General features: G+C 32.3%; 71 non-coding genes across 71 annotated transcripts; all 71 read right to left on the bottom strand.

Moving 5' to 3' along the window:
• Positions 1-57: 57 nt before the first annotated feature.
• Positions 58-128, bottom strand: TRNAG-GCC (transfer RNA glycine (anticodon GCC)). The gene has a single exon. It is a non-coding gene; the product is annotated as a tRNA-Gly (tRNA).
• Positions 129-664: 536 nt separating this feature from the next.
• TRNAG-GCC (transfer RNA glycine (anticodon GCC)) lies at positions 665-735 on the bottom strand. Its single transcript has one exon. It is a non-coding gene; the product is annotated as a tRNA-Gly (tRNA).
• Positions 736-967: 232 nt separating this feature from the next.
• On the bottom strand, positions 968-1,038 carry TRNAG-GCC (transfer RNA glycine (anticodon GCC)). The gene has a single exon. It is a non-coding gene; the product is annotated as a tRNA-Gly (tRNA).
• A 231-nt stretch (positions 1,039-1,269) lies between these two features.
• On the bottom strand, positions 1,270-1,340 carry TRNAG-GCC (transfer RNA glycine (anticodon GCC)). The gene has a single exon. It is a non-coding gene; the product is annotated as a tRNA-Gly (tRNA).
• Positions 1,341-1,572: 232 nt separating this feature from the next.
• On the bottom strand, positions 1,573-1,643 carry TRNAG-GCC (transfer RNA glycine (anticodon GCC)). Its single transcript has one exon. It is a non-coding gene; the product is annotated as a tRNA-Gly (tRNA).
• Positions 1,644-1,875: 232 nt separating this feature from the next.
• On the bottom strand, positions 1,876-1,946 carry TRNAG-GCC (transfer RNA glycine (anticodon GCC)). The gene has a single exon. It is a non-coding gene; the product is annotated as a tRNA-Gly (tRNA).
• Positions 1,947-2,178: 232 nt separating this feature from the next.
• On the bottom strand, positions 2,179-2,249 carry TRNAG-GCC (transfer RNA glycine (anticodon GCC)). The gene has a single exon. It is a non-coding gene; the product is annotated as a tRNA-Gly (tRNA).
• A 535-nt stretch (positions 2,250-2,784) lies between these two features.
• On the bottom strand, positions 2,785-2,855 carry TRNAG-ACC (transfer RNA glycine (anticodon ACC)). The gene has a single exon. It is a non-coding gene; the product is annotated as a tRNA-Gly (tRNA).
• A 232-nt stretch (positions 2,856-3,087) lies between these two features.
• Positions 3,088-3,158, bottom strand: TRNAG-GCC (transfer RNA glycine (anticodon GCC)). Its single transcript has one exon. It is a non-coding gene; the product is annotated as a tRNA-Gly (tRNA).
• Positions 3,159-3,693: 535 nt separating this feature from the next.
• Positions 3,694-3,764, bottom strand: TRNAG-GCC (transfer RNA glycine (anticodon GCC)). Its single transcript has one exon. It is a non-coding gene; the product is annotated as a tRNA-Gly (tRNA).
• A 232-nt stretch (positions 3,765-3,996) lies between these two features.
• On the bottom strand, positions 3,997-4,067 carry TRNAG-GCC (transfer RNA glycine (anticodon GCC)). Its single transcript has one exon. It is a non-coding gene; the product is annotated as a tRNA-Gly (tRNA).
• Positions 4,068-4,602: 535 nt separating this feature from the next.
• On the bottom strand, positions 4,603-4,673 carry TRNAG-GCC (transfer RNA glycine (anticodon GCC)). The gene has a single exon. It is a non-coding gene; the product is annotated as a tRNA-Gly (tRNA).
• A 232-nt stretch (positions 4,674-4,905) lies between these two features.
• Positions 4,906-4,976, bottom strand: TRNAG-GCC (transfer RNA glycine (anticodon GCC)). The gene has a single exon. It is a non-coding gene; the product is annotated as a tRNA-Gly (tRNA).
• A 535-nt stretch (positions 4,977-5,511) lies between these two features.
• Positions 5,512-5,582, bottom strand: TRNAG-ACC (transfer RNA glycine (anticodon ACC)). Its single transcript has one exon. It is a non-coding gene; the product is annotated as a tRNA-Gly (tRNA).
• A 232-nt stretch (positions 5,583-5,814) lies between these two features.
• TRNAG-GCC (transfer RNA glycine (anticodon GCC)) lies at positions 5,815-5,885 on the bottom strand. The gene has a single exon. It is a non-coding gene; the product is annotated as a tRNA-Gly (tRNA).
• Positions 5,886-6,420: 535 nt separating this feature from the next.
• TRNAG-GCC (transfer RNA glycine (anticodon GCC)) lies at positions 6,421-6,491 on the bottom strand. The gene has a single exon. It is a non-coding gene; the product is annotated as a tRNA-Gly (tRNA).
• A 232-nt stretch (positions 6,492-6,723) lies between these two features.
• Positions 6,724-6,794, bottom strand: TRNAG-GCC (transfer RNA glycine (anticodon GCC)). The gene has a single exon. It is a non-coding gene; the product is annotated as a tRNA-Gly (tRNA).
• Positions 6,795-7,329: 535 nt separating this feature from the next.
• Positions 7,330-7,400, bottom strand: TRNAG-GCC (transfer RNA glycine (anticodon GCC)). Its single transcript has one exon. It is a non-coding gene; the product is annotated as a tRNA-Gly (tRNA).
• Positions 7,401-7,632: 232 nt separating this feature from the next.
• Positions 7,633-7,703, bottom strand: TRNAG-GCC (transfer RNA glycine (anticodon GCC)). Its single transcript has one exon. It is a non-coding gene; the product is annotated as a tRNA-Gly (tRNA).
• Positions 7,704-7,935: 232 nt separating this feature from the next.
• TRNAG-GCC (transfer RNA glycine (anticodon GCC)) lies at positions 7,936-8,006 on the bottom strand. Its single transcript has one exon. It is a non-coding gene; the product is annotated as a tRNA-Gly (tRNA).
• Positions 8,007-8,541: 535 nt separating this feature from the next.
• TRNAG-GCC (transfer RNA glycine (anticodon GCC)) lies at positions 8,542-8,612 on the bottom strand. The gene has a single exon. It is a non-coding gene; the product is annotated as a tRNA-Gly (tRNA).
• A 232-nt stretch (positions 8,613-8,844) lies between these two features.
• Positions 8,845-8,915, bottom strand: TRNAG-GCC (transfer RNA glycine (anticodon GCC)). The gene has a single exon. It is a non-coding gene; the product is annotated as a tRNA-Gly (tRNA).
• A 232-nt stretch (positions 8,916-9,147) lies between these two features.
• Positions 9,148-9,218, bottom strand: TRNAG-GCC (transfer RNA glycine (anticodon GCC)). Its single transcript has one exon. It is a non-coding gene; the product is annotated as a tRNA-Gly (tRNA).
• Positions 9,219-9,450: 232 nt separating this feature from the next.
• Positions 9,451-9,521, bottom strand: TRNAG-GCC (transfer RNA glycine (anticodon GCC)). Its single transcript has one exon. It is a non-coding gene; the product is annotated as a tRNA-Gly (tRNA).
• Positions 9,522-9,753: 232 nt separating this feature from the next.
• TRNAG-GCC (transfer RNA glycine (anticodon GCC)) lies at positions 9,754-9,824 on the bottom strand. Its single transcript has one exon. It is a non-coding gene; the product is annotated as a tRNA-Gly (tRNA).
• Positions 9,825-10,359: 535 nt separating this feature from the next.
• TRNAG-GCC (transfer RNA glycine (anticodon GCC)) lies at positions 10,360-10,430 on the bottom strand. The gene has a single exon. It is a non-coding gene; the product is annotated as a tRNA-Gly (tRNA).
• Positions 10,431-10,662: 232 nt separating this feature from the next.
• Positions 10,663-10,733, bottom strand: TRNAG-GCC (transfer RNA glycine (anticodon GCC)). The gene has a single exon. It is a non-coding gene; the product is annotated as a tRNA-Gly (tRNA).
• A 231-nt stretch (positions 10,734-10,964) lies between these two features.
• On the bottom strand, positions 10,965-11,035 carry TRNAG-GCC (transfer RNA glycine (anticodon GCC)). Its single transcript has one exon. It is a non-coding gene; the product is annotated as a tRNA-Gly (tRNA).
• A 232-nt stretch (positions 11,036-11,267) lies between these two features.
• On the bottom strand, positions 11,268-11,338 carry TRNAG-GCC (transfer RNA glycine (anticodon GCC)). Its single transcript has one exon. It is a non-coding gene; the product is annotated as a tRNA-Gly (tRNA).
• A 232-nt stretch (positions 11,339-11,570) lies between these two features.
• On the bottom strand, positions 11,571-11,641 carry TRNAG-GCC (transfer RNA glycine (anticodon GCC)). The gene has a single exon. It is a non-coding gene; the product is annotated as a tRNA-Gly (tRNA).
• Positions 11,642-11,871: 230 nt separating this feature from the next.
• Positions 11,872-11,942, bottom strand: TRNAG-GCC (transfer RNA glycine (anticodon GCC)). The gene has a single exon. It is a non-coding gene; the product is annotated as a tRNA-Gly (tRNA).
• A 232-nt stretch (positions 11,943-12,174) lies between these two features.
• Positions 12,175-12,245, bottom strand: TRNAG-GCC (transfer RNA glycine (anticodon GCC)). The gene has a single exon. It is a non-coding gene; the product is annotated as a tRNA-Gly (tRNA).
• Positions 12,246-12,477: 232 nt separating this feature from the next.
• On the bottom strand, positions 12,478-12,548 carry TRNAG-GCC (transfer RNA glycine (anticodon GCC)). Its single transcript has one exon. It is a non-coding gene; the product is annotated as a tRNA-Gly (tRNA).
• A 231-nt stretch (positions 12,549-12,779) lies between these two features.
• On the bottom strand, positions 12,780-12,850 carry TRNAG-GCC (transfer RNA glycine (anticodon GCC)). The gene has a single exon. It is a non-coding gene; the product is annotated as a tRNA-Gly (tRNA).
• Positions 12,851-13,080: 230 nt separating this feature from the next.
• TRNAG-GCC (transfer RNA glycine (anticodon GCC)) lies at positions 13,081-13,151 on the bottom strand. The gene has a single exon. It is a non-coding gene; the product is annotated as a tRNA-Gly (tRNA).
• Positions 13,152-13,383: 232 nt separating this feature from the next.
• Positions 13,384-13,454, bottom strand: TRNAG-GCC (transfer RNA glycine (anticodon GCC)). Its single transcript has one exon. It is a non-coding gene; the product is annotated as a tRNA-Gly (tRNA).
• Positions 13,455-13,685: 231 nt separating this feature from the next.
• On the bottom strand, positions 13,686-13,756 carry TRNAG-GCC (transfer RNA glycine (anticodon GCC)). Its single transcript has one exon. It is a non-coding gene; the product is annotated as a tRNA-Gly (tRNA).
• A 232-nt stretch (positions 13,757-13,988) lies between these two features.
• Positions 13,989-14,059, bottom strand: TRNAG-GCC (transfer RNA glycine (anticodon GCC)). Its single transcript has one exon. It is a non-coding gene; the product is annotated as a tRNA-Gly (tRNA).
• A 232-nt stretch (positions 14,060-14,291) lies between these two features.
• TRNAG-GCC (transfer RNA glycine (anticodon GCC)) lies at positions 14,292-14,362 on the bottom strand. Its single transcript has one exon. It is a non-coding gene; the product is annotated as a tRNA-Gly (tRNA).
• A 535-nt stretch (positions 14,363-14,897) lies between these two features.
• Positions 14,898-14,968, bottom strand: TRNAG-GCC (transfer RNA glycine (anticodon GCC)). The gene has a single exon. It is a non-coding gene; the product is annotated as a tRNA-Gly (tRNA).
• A 232-nt stretch (positions 14,969-15,200) lies between these two features.
• On the bottom strand, positions 15,201-15,271 carry TRNAG-GCC (transfer RNA glycine (anticodon GCC)). The gene has a single exon. It is a non-coding gene; the product is annotated as a tRNA-Gly (tRNA).
• A 535-nt stretch (positions 15,272-15,806) lies between these two features.
• On the bottom strand, positions 15,807-15,877 carry TRNAG-GCC (transfer RNA glycine (anticodon GCC)). Its single transcript has one exon. It is a non-coding gene; the product is annotated as a tRNA-Gly (tRNA).
• A 232-nt stretch (positions 15,878-16,109) lies between these two features.
• On the bottom strand, positions 16,110-16,180 carry TRNAG-GCC (transfer RNA glycine (anticodon GCC)). The gene has a single exon. It is a non-coding gene; the product is annotated as a tRNA-Gly (tRNA).
• A 232-nt stretch (positions 16,181-16,412) lies between these two features.
• Positions 16,413-16,483, bottom strand: TRNAG-GCC (transfer RNA glycine (anticodon GCC)). Its single transcript has one exon. It is a non-coding gene; the product is annotated as a tRNA-Gly (tRNA).
• A 535-nt stretch (positions 16,484-17,018) lies between these two features.
• TRNAG-GCC (transfer RNA glycine (anticodon GCC)) lies at positions 17,019-17,089 on the bottom strand. The gene has a single exon. It is a non-coding gene; the product is annotated as a tRNA-Gly (tRNA).
• A 232-nt stretch (positions 17,090-17,321) lies between these two features.
• TRNAG-GCC (transfer RNA glycine (anticodon GCC)) lies at positions 17,322-17,392 on the bottom strand. The gene has a single exon. It is a non-coding gene; the product is annotated as a tRNA-Gly (tRNA).
• Positions 17,393-17,624: 232 nt separating this feature from the next.
• TRNAG-GCC (transfer RNA glycine (anticodon GCC)) lies at positions 17,625-17,695 on the bottom strand. The gene has a single exon. It is a non-coding gene; the product is annotated as a tRNA-Gly (tRNA).
• A 232-nt stretch (positions 17,696-17,927) lies between these two features.
• TRNAG-GCC (transfer RNA glycine (anticodon GCC)) lies at positions 17,928-17,998 on the bottom strand. Its single transcript has one exon. It is a non-coding gene; the product is annotated as a tRNA-Gly (tRNA).
• Positions 17,999-18,230: 232 nt separating this feature from the next.
• On the bottom strand, positions 18,231-18,301 carry TRNAG-GCC (transfer RNA glycine (anticodon GCC)). The gene has a single exon. It is a non-coding gene; the product is annotated as a tRNA-Gly (tRNA).
• Positions 18,302-18,836: 535 nt separating this feature from the next.
• TRNAG-GCC (transfer RNA glycine (anticodon GCC)) lies at positions 18,837-18,907 on the bottom strand. Its single transcript has one exon. It is a non-coding gene; the product is annotated as a tRNA-Gly (tRNA).
• A 232-nt stretch (positions 18,908-19,139) lies between these two features.
• Positions 19,140-19,210, bottom strand: TRNAG-GCC (transfer RNA glycine (anticodon GCC)). The gene has a single exon. It is a non-coding gene; the product is annotated as a tRNA-Gly (tRNA).
• Positions 19,211-19,442: 232 nt separating this feature from the next.
• Positions 19,443-19,513, bottom strand: TRNAG-GCC (transfer RNA glycine (anticodon GCC)). The gene has a single exon. It is a non-coding gene; the product is annotated as a tRNA-Gly (tRNA).
• A 535-nt stretch (positions 19,514-20,048) lies between these two features.
• TRNAG-GCC (transfer RNA glycine (anticodon GCC)) lies at positions 20,049-20,119 on the bottom strand. Its single transcript has one exon. It is a non-coding gene; the product is annotated as a tRNA-Gly (tRNA).
• A 232-nt stretch (positions 20,120-20,351) lies between these two features.
• TRNAG-GCC (transfer RNA glycine (anticodon GCC)) lies at positions 20,352-20,422 on the bottom strand. The gene has a single exon. It is a non-coding gene; the product is annotated as a tRNA-Gly (tRNA).
• A 232-nt stretch (positions 20,423-20,654) lies between these two features.
• TRNAG-GCC (transfer RNA glycine (anticodon GCC)) lies at positions 20,655-20,725 on the bottom strand. Its single transcript has one exon. It is a non-coding gene; the product is annotated as a tRNA-Gly (tRNA).
• Positions 20,726-20,957: 232 nt separating this feature from the next.
• On the bottom strand, positions 20,958-21,028 carry TRNAG-GCC (transfer RNA glycine (anticodon GCC)). Its single transcript has one exon. It is a non-coding gene; the product is annotated as a tRNA-Gly (tRNA).
• Positions 21,029-21,260: 232 nt separating this feature from the next.
• Positions 21,261-21,331, bottom strand: TRNAG-GCC (transfer RNA glycine (anticodon GCC)). The gene has a single exon. It is a non-coding gene; the product is annotated as a tRNA-Gly (tRNA).
• Positions 21,332-21,866: 535 nt separating this feature from the next.
• On the bottom strand, positions 21,867-21,937 carry TRNAG-GCC (transfer RNA glycine (anticodon GCC)). Its single transcript has one exon. It is a non-coding gene; the product is annotated as a tRNA-Gly (tRNA).
• A 232-nt stretch (positions 21,938-22,169) lies between these two features.
• Positions 22,170-22,240, bottom strand: TRNAG-GCC (transfer RNA glycine (anticodon GCC)). The gene has a single exon. It is a non-coding gene; the product is annotated as a tRNA-Gly (tRNA).
• Positions 22,241-22,471: 231 nt separating this feature from the next.
• Positions 22,472-22,542, bottom strand: TRNAG-GCC (transfer RNA glycine (anticodon GCC)). The gene has a single exon. It is a non-coding gene; the product is annotated as a tRNA-Gly (tRNA).
• A 232-nt stretch (positions 22,543-22,774) lies between these two features.
• On the bottom strand, positions 22,775-22,845 carry TRNAG-GCC (transfer RNA glycine (anticodon GCC)). The gene has a single exon. It is a non-coding gene; the product is annotated as a tRNA-Gly (tRNA).
• Positions 22,846-23,077: 232 nt separating this feature from the next.
• On the bottom strand, positions 23,078-23,148 carry TRNAG-GCC (transfer RNA glycine (anticodon GCC)). The gene has a single exon. It is a non-coding gene; the product is annotated as a tRNA-Gly (tRNA).
• Positions 23,149-23,378: 230 nt separating this feature from the next.
• On the bottom strand, positions 23,379-23,449 carry TRNAG-GCC (transfer RNA glycine (anticodon GCC)). Its single transcript has one exon. It is a non-coding gene; the product is annotated as a tRNA-Gly (tRNA).
• Positions 23,450-23,677: 228 nt separating this feature from the next.
• TRNAG-GCC (transfer RNA glycine (anticodon GCC)) lies at positions 23,678-23,748 on the bottom strand. The gene has a single exon. It is a non-coding gene; the product is annotated as a tRNA-Gly (tRNA).
• Positions 23,749-23,980: 232 nt separating this feature from the next.
• TRNAG-GCC (transfer RNA glycine (anticodon GCC)) lies at positions 23,981-24,051 on the bottom strand. The gene has a single exon. It is a non-coding gene; the product is annotated as a tRNA-Gly (tRNA).
• A 231-nt stretch (positions 24,052-24,282) lies between these two features.
• Positions 24,283-24,353, bottom strand: TRNAG-GCC (transfer RNA glycine (anticodon GCC)). Its single transcript has one exon. It is a non-coding gene; the product is annotated as a tRNA-Gly (tRNA).
• A 230-nt stretch (positions 24,354-24,583) lies between these two features.
• On the bottom strand, positions 24,584-24,654 carry TRNAG-GCC (transfer RNA glycine (anticodon GCC)). Its single transcript has one exon. It is a non-coding gene; the product is annotated as a tRNA-Gly (tRNA).
• Positions 24,655-24,886: 232 nt separating this feature from the next.
• On the bottom strand, positions 24,887-24,957 carry TRNAG-GCC (transfer RNA glycine (anticodon GCC)). Its single transcript has one exon. It is a non-coding gene; the product is annotated as a tRNA-Gly (tRNA).
• Positions 24,958-25,188: 231 nt separating this feature from the next.
• On the bottom strand, positions 25,189-25,259 carry TRNAG-GCC (transfer RNA glycine (anticodon GCC)). The gene has a single exon. It is a non-coding gene; the product is annotated as a tRNA-Gly (tRNA).
• Positions 25,260-25,491: 232 nt separating this feature from the next.
• On the bottom strand, positions 25,492-25,562 carry TRNAG-GCC (transfer RNA glycine (anticodon GCC)). Its single transcript has one exon. It is a non-coding gene; the product is annotated as a tRNA-Gly (tRNA).
• Positions 25,563-25,793: 231 nt separating this feature from the next.
• Positions 25,794-25,864, bottom strand: TRNAG-GCC (transfer RNA glycine (anticodon GCC)). Its single transcript has one exon. It is a non-coding gene; the product is annotated as a tRNA-Gly (tRNA).
• Between the last annotated feature and the right edge of the window lie 535 nt (positions 25,865-26,399).

The following is a 26,399-nucleotide window of genomic DNA, read 5'->3' as shown; positions in this document are numbered from 1 at the left end:
GTAAGGATAATACAATTTAAACACAATATCGTTATGCATCAAATGACGACCAAAACATGCATCGGCCGGGAATCGAATCCGGATCTCCCGCGTGGCAGGCGAAAATTCTACCATTGAACCACCGAGGCTCTGCATAGAGTAGAATATGGAAAGAATGGTATTTCACCTGAATATTTGATAATCAAACCAAATATTTCTTTGAATTATTATCTCAAATAATTTTTTTTAGAAGGATTTATCAATTTAACAATTATCATTTTACTTATTTTTCGTAATTTTTTTAATATATTCCCAAGACCCTGAATTAAGGATAATACAATTTAAACACAATATCGTTATGCATCAAATGATGACCAAAACATGAATCGGCCGGGAATCGAACCCGGATCTCCCGCGTGGCAGAAGAGAATTCTACCATTGAACCATCGATGCTCTGCAAAGACTAGAATATGGAAAGAATGTCATTTCACCTGAATATTTGATAATCAAACCAAATATTTCTTTGAATTATTATCTCAAATAATATTTTTAGAAGGATTTATCAATTTAACAATTATCATTTTACATACTTTTCGTAATTTTTTTATTAATTTCGAAAGACCCTGAAGTAAGGATAATACAATTTAAACACAATATCGTTATGCATCAAGTGACGACGAAAACATGCATCGGCCGGGAATCGAACCCGGATCTCCCGCTTGGCAGGCGAGAATTCTACCATTGAACCACCGTTGCTCTGCAAAGAGTAGAATATGGAAAGAATGGTATTTCACCTGAATATTTGATAATCAAACCAAATATTTATATGAATTATTATCTCAAATAATATTTTAAGAAGGGTTTATCAATTTAAAAATTATTATTTTACATACTTTTCGTAATTTTTTTATTAATTTCGAAAGACCCTGAAGTAATGATAATACAATTTGAACACAATATCGTTATGCATCAAATGACGACCAAAACATGCATCGGCCGGGAATCGAACCCGGATCTCCCGCGTGGCAGGCGAGAATTCTACCATTGAACCACCGAGGCTCTGCCAAGCGTAGAATATGGAAAGAATGTTATTTCACCTGAATATTTGATAATCAAACCAAATATTTCTTTGAATTATTATCTCAATAATATTTTAAGAAGGGTTTATCAATTTAAAAATTATTATTTTACATAATTTTCGTAATTTTTTTATTAATTTCGAAAGACCCTGAAGTAAGGATATTGGAATTTAAACACAATATCCTTATGCATCAAATGACGACCAAAACATGCATCGGCCGGGAATCGAACCCGGATCTCCCGCGTGGCAGGCGAGAATTCTACCATTGAACCACTGAGGCTCTGCCAAGAGTAAAATATGGAAAGAATGTTATTTCACCTGAATATTTGATAATCAAACCAAATATTTCTTCGAATTATTATCTCAAATAATATTTTAGAAAGGATTTATCAATTTAACAATTATCATTTTACATACTTTTCGTAATTTTTTTATTAATTTCGAAAGACCCTGAAGTAAGGATAATACAATTTAAACACAATATCGTTATGCATCAAATGACGACCAAAACGTGCATCGGCCAGGAATCGAACCTGGATCTCCCGCGTGGCAGGCGAGAATTCTACCAATGAACCACCGATGCTCTGCAAAGAGTAGAATATGGAAAGAATGTTTTCTCACCTGAATATTTGATAATCAAACCAAATATTTCTTTGAATTATTATCTCAAATAATATTTTTAGAAGGATTTATCAATTTAACAATTATCATTTTACTTAATTTTCGTAATTTTTTTATTAATTTCGAAAGACCCTGAAGTAAGGATAATACAATTTAAACACAATATCGTTATGCATCAAATGACGACCAAAACGTGCATCGGCCAGGAATCGAACCTGGATCTCCCGCGTGGCAGGCGAGAATTCTACCAATGAACCACCGATGCTCTGCAAAGAGTAGAATATGGAAAGAATGTTTTCTCACCTGAATATTTGATAATCAAACCAAATATTTCTTTGAATTATTATCTCAAATAATATTTTAAGAAGGGTTTATCGATTTAAAAATTATTATTTTACAAAATTTTCGTAATTTTTTTATTAATTTCGAAAGACCCTGAAGTAAGGATATTGGAATTTAAACACAATATCGTTATGCATCAAATGACGACCAAAACATGCATCGGCCGGGAATCGAACCCGGATCTCCCGCGTGGCAGGCGAAAATTCTACCATTGAACCACCGAGGCTCTGCATAGAGTAGAATATGGAAAGAATGGTATTTCACCTGAATATTTGATAATCAAACCAAATATTTCTTTGAATTATTATCTCAAATAATATTTTTAGAAGGATTTATCAATTTAACAATTATCATTTTACTTATTTTTCGTAATTTTTTTAATATATTCCCAAGACCCTGAAGTAAGGATAATACAATTTAAACACAACATCGTTATGCATCAAATGATGACCAAAACATGCATCGGCCGGGAATCGAACCCATATCTCCCGCGTGGCAGAAGAGAATTCTACCATTGAACCATCGATGCTCTGCAAAGAGTAGAATATGGAAAGAATGTTATTTCACCTGAATATTTGATAATCAAACCAAATATTTCTTTGAATTATTATCTCAAATAATATTTTTAGAAGGATTTATCAATTTAACAATTATCATTTTACATACTTTTCGTAATTTTTTTATTAATTTCGAAAGACCCTGAAGTAAGGATAATACAATTTAAACAGAATATCGTTATGCATCAAATGACGACGAAAACATGCATCGGCCGGGAATCGAACCCGGATCTCCCGAGTGGTAGGCGAGAATTCTACCATTGAACCACCGATGCTCTGCAAAGAGTAGAATATGGAAAGAATGGTATTTCACCTGAATATTTGATAATCAAACCAAATATTTCTTTGAATTATTATCACAAATAATATTTTAAGAAGGGTTTATCAATTTAAAAATTATTATTTTACATAATTTTCGTAATTTTTTTATTAATTTCGAAAGACCCTGAAGTAAGTATATTGGAATTTAAACACAATATCCTTATGCATCAAATGACGACCAAAACATGCATCGGCCGGGAATCGAACCCGGATCTCCCGCGTGGCAGGCGAGAATTCTACCATTGAACCACCGAGGCTCTGCCAAGAGTAGAATATGGAAAAAATGTTATTTCACCTGAATATTTGATAATCAAACCAAATATTTCTTCGAATTATTATCTCAAATAATATTTAAAGAAGGATTTATCAATTTAACAATTATCATTTTACTTATTTTTCGTAATTTTTTTAATATATTCCCAAGACCCTGAATTAAGGATAATACAATTTAAACACAATATCGTTATGCATCAAATGATGACCAAAACATGAATCGGCCGGGAATCGAACCCGGATCTCCCGCGTGGCAGAAGAGAATTCTACCATTGAACCATCGATGCTCTGCAAAGAGTAGAATATGGAAAGAATGTTATTTCACCTGAATATTTGATAATCAAACCAAATATTTCTTTGAATTATTATCTCAAATAATATTTTTAGAAGGATTTATCAATTTAACAATTATCATTTTACATACTTTTCGTAATTTTTTTATTAATTTCGAAAGACCCTGAAGTAAGGATAATACAATTTAAACAGAATATCGTTATGCATCAAATGACGACGAAAACATGCATCGGCCGGGAATCGAACCCGGATCTCCCGAGTGGCAGGCGAGAATTCTACCATTGAACCACCGATGCTCTGCAAAGAGTAGAATATGGAAAGAATGGTATTTCACCTGAATATTTGATAATCAAACCAAATATTTCTTTGAATTATTATCACAAATAATATTTTAAGAAGGGTTTATCAATTTAAAAATTATTATTTTACATAATTTTCGTAATTTTTTTATTAATTTCGAAAGACCCTGAAGTAAGTATATTGGAATTTAAACACAATATCCTTATGCATCAAATGACGACCAAAACATGCATCGGCCGGGAATCGAACCCGGATCTCCCGCGTGGCAGGCGAGAATTCTACCATTGAACCACCGAGGCTCTGCCAAGAGTAGAATATGGAAAAAATGTTATTTCACCTGAATATTTGATAATCAAACCAAATATTTCTTCGAATTATTATCTCAAATAATATTTAAAGAAGGATTTATCAATTTAACAATTATCATTTTACTTATTTTTCGTAATTTTTTTAATATATTCCCAAGACCCTGAATTAAGGATAATACAATTTAAACACAATATCGTTATGCATCAAATGATGACCAAAACATGAATCGGCCGGGAATCGAACCCGGATCTCCCGCGTGGCAGAAGAGAATTCTACCATTGAACCATCGATGCTCTGCAAAGAGTAGAATATGGAAAGAATGTTATTTCACCTGAATATTTGATAATCAAACCAAATATTTCTTTGAATTATTATCTCAAATAATATTTTTAGAAGGATTTATCAATTTAACAATTATCATTTTACATACTTTTCGTAATTTTTTTATTAATTTCGAAAGACCCTGAAGTAAGGATAATACAATTTAAACAGAATATCGTTATGCATCAAATGACGACGAAAACATGCATCGGCCGGGAATCGAACCCGGATCTCCCGAGTGGCAGGCGAGAATTCTACCATTGAACCACCGATGCTCTGCAAAGAGTAGAATATGGAAAGAATGGTATTTCACCTGAATATTTGATAATCAAACCAAATATTTCTTTGAATTATTATCTCAAATAATATTTTAAGAAGGGTTTATCGATTTAAAAATTATTATTTTACAAAATTTTCGTAATTTTTTTATTAATTTCGAAAGACCCTGAAGTAAGGATATTGGAATTTAAACACAATATCGTTATGCATCAAATGACGACCAAAACATGCATCGGCCGGGAATCGAACCCGGATCTCCCGCGTGGCAGGCGAAAATTCTACCATTGAACCACCGAGGCTCTGCATAGAGTAGAATATGGAAAGAATGGTATTTCACCTGAATATTTGATAATCAAACCAAATATTTCTTTGAATTATTATCTCAAATAATATTTTTAGAAGGATTTATCAATTTAACAATTATCATTTTACTTATTTTTCGTAATTTTTTTAATATATTCCCAAGACCCTGAAGTAAGGATAATACAATTTAAACACAACATCGTTATGCATCAAATGATGACCAAAACATGCATCGGCCGGGAATCGAACCCATATCTCCCGCGTGGCAGAAGAGAATTCTACCATTGAACCATCGATGCTCTGCAAAGAGTAGAATATGGAAAGAATGTTATTTCACCTGAATATTTGATAATCAAACCAAATATTTCTTTGAATTATTATCTCAAATAATATTTTTAGAAGGATTTATCAATTTAACAATTATCATTTTACATACTTTTCGTAATTTTTTTATTAATTTCGAAAGACCCTGAAGTAAGGATAATACAATTTAAACAGAATATCGTTATGCACCAAATGACGACGAAAACATGCATCGGCCGGGAATCGAACCCGGATCTCCCGAGTGGTAGGCGAGAATTCTACCATTGAACCACCGATGCTCTGCAAAGAGTAGAATATGGAAAGAATGGTATTTCACCTGAATATTTGATAATCAAACCAAATATTTCTTTGAATTATTATCACAAATAATATTTTAAGAAGGGTTTATCAATTTAAAAATTATTATTTTACATAATTTTCGTAATTTTTTTATTAATTTCGAAAGACCCTGAAGTAAGTATATTGGAATTTAAACACAATATCCTTATGCATCAAATGACGACCAAAACATGCATCGGCCGGGAATCGAACCCGGATCTCCCGCGTGGCAGGCGAGAATTCTACCATTGAACCACCGAGGCTCTGCCAAGAGTAGAATATGGAAAAAATGTTATTTCACCTGAATATTTGATAATCAAACCAAATATTTCTTCGAATTATTATCTCAAATAATATTTAAAGAAGGATTTATCAATTTAACAATTATCATTTTACTTATTTTTCGTAATTTTTTTAATATATTCCCAAGACCCTGAATTAAGGATAATACAATTTAAACACAATATCGTTATGCATCAAATGATGACCAAAACATGAATCGGCCGGGAATCGAACCCGGATCTCCCGCGTGGCAGAAGAGAATTCTACCATTGAACCATCGATGCTCTGCAAAGAGTAGAATATGGAAAGAATGTTATTTCACCTGAATATTTGATAATCAAACCAAATATTTCTTTGAATTATTATCTCAAATAATATTTTTAGAAGGATTTATCAATTTAACAATTATCATTTTACATACTTTTCGTAATTTTTTTATTAATTTCGAAAGACCCTGAAGTAAGGATAATACAATTTAAACAGAATATCGTTATGCATCAAATGACGACGAAAACATGCATCGGCCGGGAATCGAACCCGGATCTCCCGAGTGGCAGGCGAGAATTCTACCATTGAACCACCGATGCTCTGCAAAGAGTAGAATATGGAAAGAATGGTATTTCACCTGAATATTTGATAATCAAACCAAATATTTCTTTGAATTATTATCACAAATAATATTTTAAGAAGGGTTTATCAATTTAAAAATTATTATTTTACATAATTTTCGTAATTTTTTTATTAATTTCGAAAGACCCTGAAGTAAGTATATTGGAATTTAAACACAATATCCTTATGCATCAAATGACGACCAAAACATGCATCGGCCGGGAATCGAACCCGGATCTCCCGCGTGGCAGGCGAGAATTCTACCATTGAACCACCGAGGCTCTGCCAAGAGTAGAATATGGAAAAAATGTTATTTCACCTGAATATTTGATAATCAAACCAAATATTTCTTCGAATTATTATCTCAAATAATATTTAAAGAAGGATTTATCAATTTAACAATTATCATTTTACTTATTTTTCGTAATTTTTTTAATATATTCCCAAGACCCTGAATTAAGGATAATACAATTTAAACACAATATCGTTATGCATCAAATGATGACCAAAACATGAATCGGCCGGGAATCGAACCCGGATCTCCCGCGTGGCAGAAGAGAATTCTACCATTGAACCATCGATGCTCTGCAAAGAGTAGAATATGGAAAGAATGTTATTTCACCTGAATATTTGATAATCAAACCAAATATTTCTTTGAATTATTATCTCAAATAATATTTTTAGAAGGATTTATCAATTTAACAATTATCATTTTACATACTTTTCGTAATTTTTTTATTAATTTCGAAAGACCCTGAAGTAAGGATAATACAATTTAAACAGAATATCGTTATGCATCAAATGACGACGAAAACATGCATCGGCCGGGAATCGAACCCGGATCTCCCGAGTGGCAGGCGAGAATTCTACCATTGAACCACCGATGCTCTGCAAAGAGTAGAATATGGAAAGAATGGTATTTCACCTGAATATTTGATAATCAAACCAAATATTTCTTTGAATTATTATCACAAATAATATTTTAAGAAGGGTTTATCAATTTAAAAATTATTATTTTACATACTTTTCGTAATTTTTTTATAAATTTCGAAAGACCCTGAAGTAAGGATATTGGAATTTAAACACAATATCGTTATGCATCAAATGACGACCAAAACATGCATCGGCCGGGAATCGAATCCGGATCTCCCGCGTGGCAGGCGAAAATTCTACCATTGAACCACCGAGGCTCTGCATAGAGTAGAATATGGAAAGAATGGTATTTCACCTGAATATTTGATAATCAAACCAAATATTTCTTTGAATTATTATCTCAAATAATTTTTTTAGAAGGATTTATCAATTTAACAATTATCATTTTACTTATTTTTCGTAATTTTTTTAATATATTCCCAAGACCCTGAATTAAGGATAATACAATTTGAACACAATATCCTTATGCATCAAATGACGACCAAAACATGCATCGGCCGGGAATCGAACCCGGATCTCCCGCGTGGCAGGCGAGAATTCTACCATTGAACCACCGAGGCTCTGCCAAGAGTAGAATATGGAAAAAATGTTATTTCACCTGAATATTTGATAATCAAACCAAATATTTCTTCGAATTATTATCTCAAATAATATTTAAAGAAGGATTTATCAATTTAACAATTATCATTTTACTTATTTTTCGTAATTTTTTTAATATATTCCCAAGACCCTGAATTAAGGATAATACAATTTAAACACAATATCGTTATGCATCAAATGATGACCAAAACATGAATCGGCCGGGAATCGAACCCGGATCTCCCGCGTGGCAGAAGAGAATTCTACCATTGAACCATCGATGCTCTGCAAAGAGTAGAATATGGAAAGAATGTTATTTCACCTGAATATTTGATAATCAAACCAAATATTTCTTTGAATTATTATCTCAAATAATATTTTTAGAAGGATTTATCAATTTAACAATTATCATTTTACATACTTTTCGTAATTTTTTTATTAATTTCGAAAGACCCTGAAGTAAGGATAATACAATTTAAACAGAATATCGTTATGCATCAAATGACGACGAAAACATGCATCGGCCGGGAATCGAACCCGGATCTCCCGAGTGGCAGGCGAGAATTCTACCATTGAACCACCGATGCTCTGCAAAGAGTAGAATATGGAAAGAATGGTATTTCACCTGAATATTTGATAATCAAACCAAATATTTCTTTGAATTATTATCACAAATAATATTTTAAGAAGGGTTTATCAATTTAAAAATTATTATTTTACATACTTTTCGTAATTTTTTTATAAATTTCGAAAGACCCTGAAGTAAGGATATTGGAATTTAAACACAATATCGTTATGCATCAAATGACGACCAAAACATGCATCGGCCGGGAATCGAATCCGGATCTCCCGCGTGGCAGGCGAAAATTCTACCATTGAACCACCGAGGCTCTGCATAGAGTAGAATATGGAAAGAATGGTATTTCACCTGAATATTTGATAATCAAACCAAATATTTCTTTGAATTATTATCTCAAATAATTTTTTTAGAAGGATTTATCAATTTAACAATTATCATTTTACTTATTTTTCGTAATTTTTTTAATATATTCCCAAGACCCTGAATTAAGGATAATACAATTTAAACACAATATCGTTATGCATCAAATGATGACCAAAACATGAATCGGCCGGGAATCGAACCCGGATCTCCCGCGTGGCAGACGAGAATTCTACCATTGAACCACCGATGCTCTGCAAAGAGTAGAATATGGAAAGAATGGTATTTCACCTGAATATTTGATAATCAAACCAAATAGTTATATGAATTATTATCTCAAATAATATTTTAAGAAGGGTTTATCAATTTAAAAATTATTATTTTACATACTTTTCGTAATTTTTTTATTAATTTCGAAAGACCCTGAAGTAATGATAATACAATTTGAACACAATATCCTTATGCATCAAATGACGACCAAAACATGCATCGGCCGGGAATCGAACCCGGATCTCCCGCGTGGCAGGCGAGAATTCTACCATTGAACCACCGAGGCTCTGCCAAGAGTAGAATATGGAAAAAATGTTATTTCACCTGAATATTTGATAATCAAACCAAATATTTCTTCGAATTATTATCTCAAATAATATTTTTAGAAGGATTTATCAATTTAACAATTATCATTTTACATACTTTTCGTAATTTTTTTATTAATTTCGAAAGACCCTGAAGTAAGGATATTGGAATTTAAACACAATATCGTTATGCATCAAATGACGACCAAAACATGCATCGGCCGGGAATCGAATCCGGATCTCCCGCGTGGCAGGCGAAAATTCTACCATTGAACCACCGAGGCTCTGCATAGAGTAGAATATGGAAAGAATGGTATTTCACCTGAATATTTGATAATCAAACCAAATATTTCTTTGAATTATTATCTCAAATAATTTTTTTAGAAAGATTTATCAATTTAACAATTATCATTTTACTTATTTTTCGTAATTTTTTTAATATATTCCCAAGACCCTGAATTAAGGATAATACAATTTAAACACAATATCGTTATGCATCAAATGATGACCAAAACATGAATCGGCCGGGAATCGAACCCGGATCTCCCGCGTGGCAGAAGAGAATTCTACCATTGAACCATCGATGCTCTGCAAAGACTAGAATATGGAAAGAATGTCATTTCACCTGAATATTTGATAATCAAACCAAATATTTCTTTGAATTATTATCTCAAATAATATTTTTAGAAGGATTTATCAATTTAACAATTATCATTTTACATACTTTTCGTAATTTTTTTATTAATTTCGAAAGACCCTGAAGTAAGGATAATACAATTTAAACACAATATCGCTATGCATCAAATGACGACCAAAACATGCATCGGCCGGGAATCGAACCCGGATCTCCCGCGTGGCAGGCGAGAATTCTACCATTGAACCACCGAGGCTCTGCCAAGAGTAGAATATGGAAAGAATGTTATTTCACCTGAATATTTGATAATCAAACCAAATATTTCTTCGAATTATTATCTCAAATAATATTTTTAGAAGGATTTATCAATTTAACAATTATCATTTTACATACTTTTCGTAATTTTTTTATTAATTTCGAAAGACCCTGAAGTAAGGATAATACAATTTAAACACAATATCGTTATGCATCAAATGACGATCAAAACGTGCATCGGCCAGGAATCGAACCTGGATCTCCCGCGTGGCAGGCGAGAATTCTACCAATGAACCACCGATGCTCTGCAAAGAGTAGAATATGGAAAGAATGTTTTCTCACCTGAATATTTGATAATCAAACCAAATATTTCTTTGAATTATTATCTCAAATAATATTTTTAGAAGGATTTATCAATTTAACAATTATCATTTTACTTAATTTTCGTAATTTTTTTATTAATTTCGAAAGACCCTGAAGTAAGGATAATACAATTTAAACACAATATCGTTATGCATCAAATGACGACTTAACATGTATCGGCCGGGAATCGAACCCGGATCTCCCGCGTGGCAGGCGAGAATTCTACCATTGAACCATCGATGCTCTGCAAAGGGTAGAATATGGAAAGAATGTTATTTCACCTGAATATTTGATAATCAAACCAAATATTTCTTTGAATTATTATCTCAAATAATATTTTTAGAAGGATTTATCAATTTAACAATTATCATTTTACATACTTTTCGTAATTTTTTTATTAATTTCGAAAGACCCTGAAGTAAGGATAATACAATTTAAACAGAATATCGTTATGCATCAAATGACGACGAAAACATGCATCGGCCGGGAATCGAACCCGGATCTCCCGCGTGGCAGGCGAGAATTCTACCATTGAACCACCGATGCTCTGCAAAGAGTAGAATATGGAAAGAATGGTATTTCACCTGAATATTTGATAATCAAACGAAATATTTCTTCGAATTATTATCTCAAATAATATTTTTAGAAGGATTTATCAATTTAACAATTATCATTTTACATACTTTTCGTAATTTTTTTATTAATTTCGAAAGACCATGAAGTAAGGATAATACAATTTAAACACAATATCGTTATGCATCAAATGACGACCAAAACGTGCATCGGCCAGGAATCGAACCTGGATCTCCCGCGTGGCAGGCGAGAATTCTACCAATGAACCACCGATGCTCTGCAAAGAGTAGAATATGGAAAGAATGTTTTCTCACCTGAATATTTGATAATCAAACCAAATATTTCTTGAATTATTATCTCAAATAATATTTTTAGAAGGATTTATCAATTTAACAATTATCATTTTACTTAATTTTCGTAATTTTTTTATTAATTTCGAAAGACCCTGAAGTAAGGATAATACAATTTAAACACAATATCGTTATGCATCAAATGACGACTTAACATGTATCGGCCGGGAATCGAACCCGGATCTCCCGCGTGGCAGGCGAGAATTCTACCATTGAACCATCGATGCTCTGCAAAGAGTAGAATATGGAAAGAATGTTATTTCACCTGAATATTTGATAATCAAACCAAATATTTCTTTGAATTATTATCTCAAATAATATTTTAAGAAGGATTTATCAATTTAACAATTATCATTTTACATACTTTTCGTAATTTTTTTATTAATTTCGAAAGACCCTGAAGTAAGGATAATACAATTTAAACAGAATATCGTTATGCATCAAATGACGACGAAAACATGCATCGGTCGGGAATCGAACCCGGATCTCCCGCGTGGCAGGCGAGAATTCTACCATTGAACCACCGATGCTCTGCAAAGAGTAGAATATGGAAAGAATGGTATTTCACCTGAATATTTGATAATCAAACCAAATATTTCTTTGAATTATTATCACAAATAATATTTTAAGAAGGGTTTATCAATTTAAAAATTATTATTTTACATAATTTTCGTAATTTTTTTATTAATTTCGAAAGACCCTGAAGTAATGATATTGGAATTTAAACACAATATCCTTATGCATCAAATGACGACCAAAGCATGCATCGGCCGGGAATCGAACCCGGATCTCCCGCGTGGCAGGCGAGAATTCTACCATTGAACCACCGAGGCTCTGCCAAGAGCAGAATATGGAAAGAATGTTATTTCACCTGAATATTTGATAATCAAACCAAATATTTCTTCGAATTATTATCTCAAATAATATTTTTAGAAGGATTTATCAATTTAACAATTATCATTTTACTTAATTTTCGTAATTTTTTTATTAATTTCGAAAGACCCTGAAGTAAGGATAATACAATTTAAACACAATATCGTTATGCATCAAATGACGACTTAACATGTATCGGCCGGGAATCGAACCTGGATCTCCCGCGTGGCAGGCGAGAATTCTACCAATGAACCACCGATGCTCTGCAAAGAGTAGAATATGGAAAGAATGTTTTCTCACCTGAATATTTGATAATCAAACCAAATATTTCTTGAATTATTATCTCAAATAATATTTTTAGAAGGATTTATCAATTTAACAATTATCATTTTACTTAATTTTCGTAATTTTTTTATTAATTTCGAAAGACCCTGAAGTAAGGATAATACAATTTAAACACAATATCGTTATGCATCAAATGACGACTTAACATGTATCGGCCGGGAATCGAACCCGGATCTCCCGCGTGGCAGGCGAGAATTCTACCATTGAACCACCGAGGCTCTGCCAAGAGTAGAATATGGAAAGAATGTTATTTCACCTGAATATTTGATAATCAAACCAAATATTTCTTCGAATTATTATCTCAAATAATATTTTTAGAAGGATTTATCAATTTAACAATTATCATTTTACATACTTTTCGTAATTTTTTTATTAATTTCGAAAGACCCTGAAGTAAGGATAATACAATTTAAACACAATATCGTTATGCATCAAATGACGACCAAAACGTGCATCGGCCAGGAATCGAACCTGGATCTCCCGCGTGGCAGGCGAGAATTCTACCAATGAACCACCGATGCTCTGCAAAGAGTAGAATATGGAAAGAATGTTTTCTCACCTGAATATTTGATAATCAAACCAAATATTTCTTTGAATTATTATCTCAAATAATATTTTTAGAAGGATTTATCAATTTAACAATTATCATTTTACTTAATTTTCGTAATTTTTTTATTAATTTCGAAAGACCCTGAAGTAAGGATAATACAATTTAAACACAATATCGTTATGCATCAAATGACGACTTAACATGTATCGGCCGGGAATCGAACCCGGATCTCCCGCGTGGCAGGCGAGAATTCTACCATTGAACCATCGATGCTCTGCAAAGAGTAGAATATGGAAAGAATGGTATTTCACCTGAATATTTGATAATCAAACCAAATATTTGTATGAATTATTATCTCAAATAATATTTTAAGAAGGGTTTATCAATTTAAAAATTATTATTTTACATACTTTTCGTAATTTTTTTATTAATTTCGAAAGACCCTGAAGTAATGATAATACAATTTGAACACAATATCCTTATGCATCAAATGACGACCAAAACATGCATCGGCCGGGAATCGAACCCGGATCTCCCGCGTGGCAGGCGAGAATTCTACCATTGAACCACCGAGGCTCTGCCAAGAGTAGAATATGGAAAAAATGTTATTTCACCTGAATATTTGATAATCAAACCAAATATTTCTTCGAATTATTATCTCAAATAATATTTTTAGAAGGATTTATCAATTTAACAATTATCATTTTACATACTTTTCGTAATTTTTTTATTAATTTCGAAAGACCCTGAAGTAAGGATATTGGAATTTAAACACAATATCGTTATGCATCAAATGACGACCAAAACATGCATCGGCCGGGAATCGAATCCGGATCTCCCGCGTGGCAGGCGAAAATTCTACCATTGAACCACCGAGGCTCTGCATAGAGTAGAATATGGAAAGAATGGTATTTCACCTGAATATTTGATAATCAAACCAAATATTTCTTCGAATTATTATCTCAAATAATATTTAAAGAAGGATTTATCAATTTAACAATTATCATTTTACTTATTTTTCGTAATTTTTTTAATATATTCCCAAGACCCTGAATTAAGGATAATACAATTTAAACACAATATCGTTATGCATCAAATGATGACCAAAACATGAATCGGCCGGGAATCGAACCCGGATCTCCCGCGTGGCAGAAGAGAATTCTACCATTGAACCATCGATGCTCTGCAAAGAGTAGAATATGGAAAGAATGTTATTTCACCTGAATATTTGATAATCAAACCAAATATTTCTTTGAATTATTATCTCAAATAATATTTTTAGAAGGATTTATCAATTTAACAATTATCATTTTACATACTTTTCGTAATTTTTTTATTAATTTCGAAAGACCCTGAAGTAAGGATAATACAATTTAAACAGAATATCGTTATGCATCAAATGACGACGAAAACATGCATCGGCCGGGAATCGAACCCGGATCTCCCGAGTGGCAGGCGAGAATTCTACCATTGAACCACCGATGCTCTGCAAAGAGTAGAATATGGAAAGAATGGTATTTCACCTGAATATTTGATAATCAAACCAAATATTTCTTTGAATTATTATCACAAATAATATTTTAAGAAGGGTTTATCAATTTAAAAATTATTATTTTACATAATTTTCGTAATTTTTTTATTAATTTCGAAAGACCCTGAAGTAAGTATATTGGAATTTAAACACAATATCCTTATGCATCAAATGACGACCAAAACATGCATCGGCCGGGAATCGAACCCGGATCTCCCGCGTGGCAGGCGAGAATTCTACCATTGAACCACCGAGGCTCTGCCAAGAGTAGAATATGGAAAAAATGTTATTTCACCTGAATATTTGATAATCAAACCAAATATTTCTTCGAATTATTATCTCAAATAATATTTAAAGAAGGATTTATCAATTTAACAATTATCATTTTACTTATTTTTCGTAATTTTTTTAATATATTCCCAAGACCCTGAATTAAGGATAATACAATTTAAACACAATATCGTTATGCATCAAATGATGACCAAAACATGAATCGGCCGGGAATCGAACCCGGATCTCCCGCGTGGCAGAAGAGAATTCTACCATTGAACCATCGATGCTCTGCAAAGAGTAGAATATGGAAAGAATGTTATTTCACCTGAATATTTGATAATCAAACCAAATATTTCTTTGAATTATTATCTCAAATAATATTTTTAGAAGGATTTATCAATTTAACAATTATCATTTTACATACTTTTCGTAATTTTTTTATTAATTTCGAAAGACCCTGAAGTAAGGATAATACAATTTAAACAGAATATCGTTATGCATCAAATGACGACGAAAACATGCATCGGCCGGGAATCGAACCCGGATCTCCCGAGTGGCAGGCGAGAATTCTACCATTGAACCACCGATGCTCTGCAAAGAGTAGAATATGGAAAGAATGGTATTTCACCTGAATATTTGATAATCAAACCAAATATTTCTTTGAATTATTATCACAAATAATATTTTAAGAAGGGTTTATCAATTTAAAAATTATTATTTTACATACTTTTCGTAATTTTTTTATAAATTTCGAAAGACCCTGAAGTAAGGATATTGGAATTTAAACACAATATCGTTATGCATCAAATGACGACCAAAACATGCATCGGCCGGGAATCGAATCCGGATCTCCCGCGTGGCAGGCGAAAATTCTACCATTGAACCACCGAGGCTCTGCATAGAGTAGAATATGGAAAGAATGGTATTTCACCTGAATATTTGATAATCAAACCAAATATTTCTTTGAATTATTATCTCAAATAATTTTTTTAGAAGGATTTATCAATTTAACAATTATCATTTTACTTATTTTTCGTAATTTTTTTAATATATTCCCAAGACCCTGAATTAAGGATAATACAATTTGAACACAATATCCTTATGCATCAAATGACGACCAAAACATGCATCGGCCGGGAATCGAACCCGGATCTCCCGCGTGGCAGGCGAGAATTCTACCATTGAACCACCGAGGCTCTGCCAAGAGTAGAATATGGAAAAAATGTTATTTCACCTGAATATTTGATAATCAAACCAAATATTTCTTCGAATTATTATCTCAAATAATATTTAAAGAAGGATTTATCAATTTAACAATTATCATTTTACTTATTTTTCGTAATTTTTTTAATATATTCCCAAGACCCTGAATTAAGGATAATACAATTTAAACACAATATCGTTATGCATCAAATGATGACCAAAACATGAATCGGCCGGGAATCGAACCCGGATCTCCCGCGTGGCAGAAGAGAATTCTACCATTGAACCATCGATGCTCTGCAAAGAGTAGAATATGGAAAGAATGTTATTTCACCTGAATATTTGATAATCAAACCAAATATTTCTTTGAATTATTATCTCAAATAATATTTTTAGAAGGATTTATCAATTTAACAATTATCATTTTACATACTTTTCGTAATTTTTTTATTAATTTCGAAAGACCCTGAAGTAAGGATAATACAATTTAAACAGAATATCGTTATGCATCAAATGACGACGAAAACATGCATCGGCCGGGAATCGAACCCGGATCTCCCGAGTGGCAGGCGAGAATTCTACCATTGAACCACCGATGCTCTGCAAAGAGTAGAATATGGAAAGAATGGTATTTCACCTGAATATTTGATAATCAAACCAAATATTTCTTTGAATTATTATCACAAATAATATTTTAAGAAGGGTTTATCAATTTAAAAATTATTATTTTACATACTTTTCGTAATTTTTTTATAAATTTCGAAAGACCCTGAAGTAAGGATATTGGAATTTAAACACAATATCGTTATGCATCAAATGACGACCAAAACATGCATCGGCCGGGAATCGAATCCGGATCTCCCGCGTGGCAGGCGAAAATTCTACCATTGAACCACCGAGGCTCTGCATAGAGTAGAATATGGAAAGAATGGTATTTCACCTGAATATTTGATAATCAAACCAAATATTTCTTTGAATTATTATCTCAAATAATTTTTTTAGAAGGATTTATCAATTTAACAATTATCATTTTACTTATTTTTCGTAATTTTTTTAATATATTCCCAAGACCCTGAATTAAGGATAATACAATTTAAACACAATATCGTTATGCATCAAATGATGACCAAAACATGAATCGGCCGGGAATCGAACCCGGATCTCCCGCGTGGCAGACGAGAATTCTACCATTGAACCACCGATGCTCTGCAAAGAGTAGAATATGGAAAGAATGGTATTTCACCTGAATATTTGATAATCAAACCAAATAGTTATATGAATTATTATCTCAAATAATATTTTAAGAAGGGTTTATCAATTTAAAAATTATTATTTTACATACTTTTCGTAATTTTTTTATTAATTTCGAAAGACCCTGAAGTAATGATAATACAATTTGAACACAATATCCTTATGCATCAAATGACGACCAAAACATGCATCGGCCGGGAATCGAACCCGGATCTCCCGAGTGGCAGGCGAGAATTCTACCATTGAACCACCGATGCTCTGCAAAGAGTAGAATATGGAAAGAATGGTATTTCACCTGAATATTTGATAATCAAACCAAATATTTCTTTGAATTATTATCACAAATAATATTTTAAGAAGGGTTTATCAATTTAAAAATTATTATTTTACATAATTTTCGTAATTTTTTTATTAATTTCGAAAGACCCTGAAGTAAGTATATTGGAATTTAAACACAATATCCTTATGCATCAAATGACGGCCAAAACATGCATCGGCCGGGAATCGAACCCGGATCTCCCGCGTGGCAGGCGAGAATTCTACCATTGAACCACCGAGGCTCTGCCAAGAGTAGAATATGGAAAAAATGTTATTTCACCTGAATATTTGATAATCAAACCAAATATTTCTTCGAATTATTATCTCAAATAATATTTAAAGAAGGATTTATCAATTTAACAATTATCATTTTACTTATTTTTCGTAATTTTTTTAATATATTCCCAAGACCCTGAATTAAGGATAATACAATTTAAACACAATATCGTTATGCATCAAATGATGACCAAAACATGAATCGGCCGGGAATCGAACCCGGATCTCCCGCGTGGCAGAAGAGAATTCTACCATTGAACCATCGATGCTCTGCAAAGAGTAGAATATGGAAAGAATGTTATTTCACCTGAATATTTGATAATCAAACCAAATATTTCTTTGAATTATTATCTCAAATAATATTTTTAGAAGGATTTATCAATTTAACAATTATCATTTTACATACTTTTCGTAATTTTTTTATTAATTTCGAAAGACCCTGAAGTAAGGATAATACAATTTAAACAGAATATCGTTATGCATCAAATGACGACGAAAACATGCATCGGCCGGGAATCGAACCCGGATCTCCCGAGTGGCAGGCGAGAATTCTACCATTGAACCACCGATGCTCTGCAAAGAGTAGAATATGGAAAGAATGGTATTTCACCTGAATATTTGATAATCAAACCAAATATTTCTTTGAATTATTATCACAAATAATATTTTAAGAAGGGTTTATCAATTTAAAAATTATTATTTTACATACTTTTCGTAATTTTTTTATAAATTTCGAAAGACCCTGAAGTAAGGATATTGGAATTTAAACACAATATCGTTATGCATCAAATGACGACCAAAACATGCATCGGCCGGGAATCGAATCCGGATCTCCCGCGTGGCAGGCGAAAATTCTACCATTGAACCACCGAGGCTCTGCATAGAGTAGAATATGGAAAGAATGGTATTTCACCTGAATATTTGATAATCAAACCAAATATTTCTTTGAATTATTATCTCAAATAATTTTTTTAGAAGGATTTATCAATTTAACAATTATCATTTTACTTATTTTTCGTAATTTTTTTAATATATTCCCAAGACCCTGAATTAAGGATAATACAATTTGAACACAATATCCTTATGCATCAAATGACGACCAAAACATGCATCGGCCGGGAATCGAACCCGGATCTCCCGCGTGGCAGGCGAGAATTCTACCATTGAACCACCGAGGCTCTGCCAAGAGTAGAATATGGAAAAAATGTTATTTCACCTGAATATTTGATAATCAAACCAAATATTTCTTCGAATTATTATCTCAAATAATATTTAAAGAAGGATTTATCAATTTAACAATTATCATTTTACTTATTTTTCGTAATTTTTTTAATATATTCCCAAGACCCTGAATTAAGGATAATACAATTTAAACACAATATCGTTATGCATCAAATGATGACCAAAACATGAATCGGCCGGGAATCGAACCCGGATCTCCCGCGTGGCAGAAGAGAATTCTACCATTGAACCATCGATGCTCTGCAAAGAGTAGAATATGGAAAGAATGTTATTTCACCTGAATATTTGATAATCAAACCAAATATTTCTTTGAATTATTATCTCAAATAATATTTTTAGAAGGATTTATCAATTTAACAATTATCATTTTACATACTTTTCGTAATTTTTTTATTAATTTCGAAAGACCCTGAAGTAAGGATAATACAATTTAAACAGAATATCGTTATGCATCAAATGACGACGAAAACATGCATCGGCCGGGAATCGAACCCGGATCTCCCGAGTGGCAGGCGAGAATTCTACCATTGAACCACCGATGCTCTGCAAAGAGTAGAATATGGAAAGAATGGTATTTCACCTGAATATTTGATAATCAAACCAAATATTTCTTTGAATTATTATCACAAATAATATTTTAAGAAGGGTTTATCAATTTAAAAATTATTATTTTACATACTTTTCGTAATTTTTTTATAAATTTCGAAAGACCCTGAAGTAAGGATATTGGAATTTAAACACAATATCGTTATGCATCAAATGACGACCAAAACATGCATCGGCCGGGAATCGAATCCGGATCTCCCGCGTGGCAGGCGAAAATTCTACCATTGAACCACCGAGGCTCTGCATAGAGTAGAATATGGAAAGAATGGTATTTCACCTGAATATTTGATAATCAAACCAAATATTTCTTTGAATTATTATCTCAAATAATTTTTTTAGAAGGATTTATCAATTTAACAATTATCATTTTACTTATTTTTCGTAATTTTTTTAATATATTCCCAAGACCCTGAATTAAGGATAATACAATTTAAACACAATATCGTTATGCATCAAATGATGACCAAAACATGAATCGGCCGGGAATCGAACCCGGATCTCCCGCGTGGCAGACGAGAATTCTACCATTGAACCACCGATGCTCTGCAAAGAGTAGAATATGGAAAGAATGGTATTTCACCTGAATATTTGATAATCAAACCAAATAGTTATATGAATTATTATCTCAAATAATATTTTAAGAAGGGTTTATCAATTTAAAAATTATTATTTTACATACTTTTCGTAATTTTTTTATTAATTTCGAAAGACCCTGAAGTAATGATAATACAATTTGAACACAATATCCTTATGCATCAAATGACGACCAAAACATGCATCGGCCGGGAATCGAACCCGGATCTCCCGCGTGGCAGGCGAGAATTCTACCATTGAACCACCGAGGCTCTGCCAAGAGTAGAATATGGAAAAAATGTTATTTCACCTGAATATTTGATAATCAAACCAAATATTTCTTCGAATTATTATCTCAAATAATATTTTTAGAAGGATTTATCAATTTAACAATTATCATTTTACATACTTTTCGTAATTTTTTTATTAATTTCGAAAGACCCTGAAGTAAGGATATTGGAATTTAAACACAATATCGTTATGCATCAAATGACGACCAAAACATGCATCGGCCGGGAATCGAATCCGGATCTCCCGCGTGGCAGGCGAAAATTCTACCATTGAACCACCGAGGCTCTGCATAGAGTAGAATATGGAAAGAATGGTATTTCACCTGAATATTTGATAATCAAACCAAATATTTCTTTGAATTATTATCTCAAATAATTTTTTTAGAAGGATTTATCAATTTAACAATTATCATTTTACTTATTTTTCGTAATTTTTTTAATATATTCCCAAGACCCTGAATTAAGGATAATACAATTTAAACACAATATCGTTATGCATCAAATGATGACCAAAACATGAATCGGCCGGGAATCGAACCCGGATCTCCCGCGTGGCAGAAGAGAATTCTACCATTGAACCATCGATGCTCTGCAAAGACTAGAATATGGAAAGAATGTCATTTCACCTGAATATTTGATAATCAAACCAAATATTTCTTTGAATTATTATCTCAAATAATATTTTTAGAAGGATTTATCAATTTAACAATTATCATTTTACATACTTTTCGTAATTTTTTTATTAATTTCGAAAGACCCTGAAGTAAGGATAATACAATTTAAACACAATATCGCTATGCATCAAATGACGACCAAAACATGCATCGGCCGGGAATCGAACCCGGATCTCCCGCGTGGCAGGCGAGAATTCTACCATTGAACCACCGAGGCTCTGCCAAGAGTAGAATATGGAAAGAATGTTATTTCACCTGAATATTTGATAATCAAACCAAATATTTCTTCGAATTATTATCTCAAATAATATTTTTAGAAGGATTTATCAATTTAACAATTATCATTTTACATACTTTTCGTAATTTTTTTATTAATTTCGAAAGACCCTGAAGTAAGGATAATACAATTTAAACACAATATCGTTATGCATCAAATGACGATCAAAACGTGCATCGGCCAGGAATCGAACCTGGATCTCCCGCGTGGCAGGCGAGAATTCTACCAATGAACCACCGATGCTCTGCAAAGAGTAGAATATGGAAAGAATGTTTTCTCACCTGAATATTTGATAATCAAACCAAATATTTCTTTGAATTATTATCTCAAATAATATTTTTAGAAGGATTTATCAATTTAACAATTATCATTTTACTTAATTTTCGTAATTTTTTTATTAATTTCGAAAGACCCTGAAGTAAGGATAATACAATTTAAACACAATATCGTTATGCATCAAATGACGACTTAACATGTATCGGCCGGGAATCGAACCCGGATCTCCCGCGTGGCAGGCGAGAATTCTACCATTGAACCATCGATGCTCTGCAAAGGGTAGAATATGGAAAGAATGTTATTTCACCTGAATATTTGATAATCAAACCAAATATTTCTTTGAATTATTATCTCAAATAATATTTTTAGAAGGATTTATCAATTTAACAATTATCATTTTACATACTTTTCGTAATTTTTTTATTAATTTCGAAAGACCCTGAAGTAAGGATAATACAATTTAAACAGAATATCGTTATGCATCAAATGACGACGAAAACATGCATCGGCCGGGAATCGAACCCGGATCTCCCGCGTGGCAGGCGAGAATTCTACCATTGAACCACCGATGCTCTGCAAAGAGTAGAATATGGAAAGAATGGTATTTCACCTGAATATTTGATAATCAAACCAAATATTTCTTCGAATTATTATCTCAAATAATATTTTTAGAAGGATTTATCAATTTAACAATTATCATTTTACATACTTTTCGTAATTTTTTTATTAATTTCGAAAGACCATGAAGTAAGGATAATACAATTTAAACACAATATCGTTATGCATCAAATGACGACCAAAACGTGCATCGGCCAGGAATCGAACCTGGATCTCCCGCGTGGCAGGCGAGAATTCTACCAATGAACCACCGATGCTCTGCAAAGAGTAGAATATGGAAAGAATGTTTTCTCACCTGAATATTTGATAATCAAACCAAATATTTCTTGAATTATTATCTCAAATAATATTTTTAGAAGGATTTATCAATTTAACAATTATCATTTTACTTAATTTTCGTAATTTTTTTATTAATTTCGAAAGACCCTGAAGTAAGGATAATACAATTTAAACACAATATCGTTATGCATCAAATGACGACTTAACATGTATCGGCCGGGAATCGAACCCGGATCTCCCGCGTGGCAGGCGAGAATTCTACCATTGAACCATCGATGCTCTGCAAAGAGTAGAATATGGAAAGAATGTTATTTCACCTGAATATTTGATAAACCAAATATTTCTTTGAATTATTATCTCAAATAATATTTTAAGAAGGATTTATCAATTTAACAATTATCATTTTACATACTTTTCGTAATTTTTTTATTAATTTCGAAAGACCCTGAAGTAAGGATAATACAATTTAAACAGAATATCGTTATGCATCAAATGACGACGAAAACATGCATCGGTCGGGAATCGAACCCGGATCTCCCGCGTGGCAGGCGAGAATTCTACCATTGAACCACCGATGCTCTGCAAAGAGTAGAATATGGAAAGAATGGTATTTCACCTGAATATTTGATAATCAAACCAAATATTTCTTTGAATTATTATCACAAATAATATTTTAAGAAGGGTTTATCAATTTAAAAATTATTATTTTACATAATTTTCGTAATTTTTTTATTAATTTCGAAAGACCCTGAAGTAATGATATTGGAATTTAAACACAATATCCTTATGCATCAAATGACGACCAAAACATGCATCGGCCGGGAATCGAACCCGGATCTCCCGCGTGGCAGGCGAGAATTCTACCATTGAACCACCGAGGCTCTGCCAAGAGCAGAATATGGAAAGAATGTTATTTCACCTGAATATTTGATAATCAAACCAAATATTTCTTCGAATTATTATCTCAAATAATATTTTTAGAAGGATTTATCAATTTAACAATTATCATTTTACTTAATTTTCGTAATTTTTTTATTAATTTCGAAAGACCCTGAAGTAAGGATAATACAATTTAAACACAATATCGTTATGCATCAAATGACGACTTAACATGTATCGGCCGGGAATCGAACCTGGATCTCCCGCGTGGCAGGCGAGAATTCTACCAATGAACCACCGATGCTCTGCAAAGAGTAGAATATGGAAAGAATGTTTTCTCACCTGAATATTTGATAATCAAACCAAATATTTCTTGAATTATTATCTCAAATAATATTTTTAGAAGGATTTATCAATTTAACAATTATCATTTTACTTAATTTTCGTAATTTTTTTATTAATTTCGAAAGACCCTGAAGTAAGGATAATACAATTTAAACACAATATCGTTATGCATCAAATGACGACTTAACATGTATCGGCCGGGAATCGAACCCGGATCTCCCGCGTGGCAGGCGAGAATTCTACCATTGAACCACCGAGGCTCTGCCAAGAGTAGAATATGGAAAGAATGTTATTTCACCTGAATATTTGATAATCAAACCAAATATTTCTTCGAATTATTATCTCAAATAATATTTTTAGAAGGATTTATCAATTTAACAATTATCATTTTACATACTTTTCGTAATTTTTTTATTAATTTCGAAAGACCCTGAAGTAAGGATAATACAATTTAAACACAATATCGTTATGCATCAAATGACGACCAAAACGTGCATCGGCCAGGAATCGAACCTGGATCTCCCGCGTGGCAGGCGAGAATTCTACCAATGAACCACCGATGCTCTGCAAAGAGTAGAATATGGAAAGAATGTTTTCTCACCTGAATATTTGATAATCAAACCAAATATTTCTTTGAATTATTATCTCAAATAATATTTTTAGAAGGATTTATCAATTTAACAATTATCATTTTACTTAATTTTCGTAATTTTTTTATTAATTTCGAAAGACCCTGAAGTAAGGATAATACAATTTAAACACAATATCGTTATGCATCAAATGACGACTTAACATGTATCGGCCGGGAATCGAACCCGGATCTCCCGCGTGGCAGGCGAGAATTCTACCATTGAACCATCGATGCTCTGCAAAGAGTAGAATATGGAAAGAATGGTATTTCACCTGAATATTTGATAATCAAACCAAATATTTGTATGAATTATTATCTCAAATAATATTTTAAGAAGGGTTTATCAATTTAAAAATTATTATTTTACATACTTTTCGTAATTTTTTTATTAATTTCGAAAGACCCTGAAGTAATGATAATACAATTTGAACACAATATCGTTATGCATCAAATGACGACCAAAACATGCATCGGCCGGGAATCGAACCCGGATCTCCCGCGTGGCAGGCGAGAATTCTACCATTGAACCACCGAGGCTCTGCCAAGCGTAGAATATGGAAAGAATGTTATTTCACCTGAATATTTGATAATCAAACCAAATATTTCTTTGAATTATATCTCAAATAATATTTTAAGAAGGGTTTATCAATTTAAAAATTATTATTTTACATAATTTTCGTAATTTTTATATTAATTTCGAAAGACCCTGAAGTAAGGATATTGGAATTTAAACACAATATCCTTATGCATCAAATGACGACCAAAACATGCATCGGCCGGGAATCGAACCCAAATCTCCCGCGTGGCAGGCGAGAATTCTACCATTGAACCACCGAGGCTCTGCCAAGAGTAGAATATGGAAAAAATGTTATTTCACCTGAATATTTGATAATCAAACCAAATATTTCTTTGAATTATTATCTCAAATAATATTTTTAGAAGGATTTATCAATTTAACAATTATCATTTTACATACTTTTCGTAATTTTTTTAATATATTCCCAAGACCCTGAATTAAGGATAATACAATTTAAACACAATATCGTTATGCATCAAATGATGACCAAAACATGAATCGGCCGGGAATCGAACCCGGATCTCCCGCGTGGCAGAAGAGAATTCTACCATTGAACCATCGATGCTCTGCAAAGAGTAGAATATGGAAAGAATGTCATTTCACCTGAATATTTGATAATCAAACCAAATATTTCTTTGAATTATTATCTCAAATAATATTTTTAGAAGGATTTATCAACTTAACAATCATCATTTTACATACTTTTCGTAATTTTTTTATTAATTTCGAAAGACCCTGAAGTAAGGATAATACAATTTAAACACAATATCGTTATGCATCAAGTGACGACGAAAACA

Source organism: Phalangium opilio, unplaced genomic scaffold, assembly GCF_054372755.1.
Source record: "Phalangium opilio isolate 3A_F unplaced genomic scaffold, DU_Popi_V2 ptg000002l_1, whole genome shotgun sequence".
Classification (NCBI taxonomy): Eukaryota; Metazoa; Arthropoda; class Arachnida; order Opiliones; family Phalangiidae; genus Phalangium; species Phalangium opilio.
The sequence above is the reverse complement of the archived record's forward strand: the minus strand, read 5'-3'. Positions and strand labels throughout refer to the sequence as shown.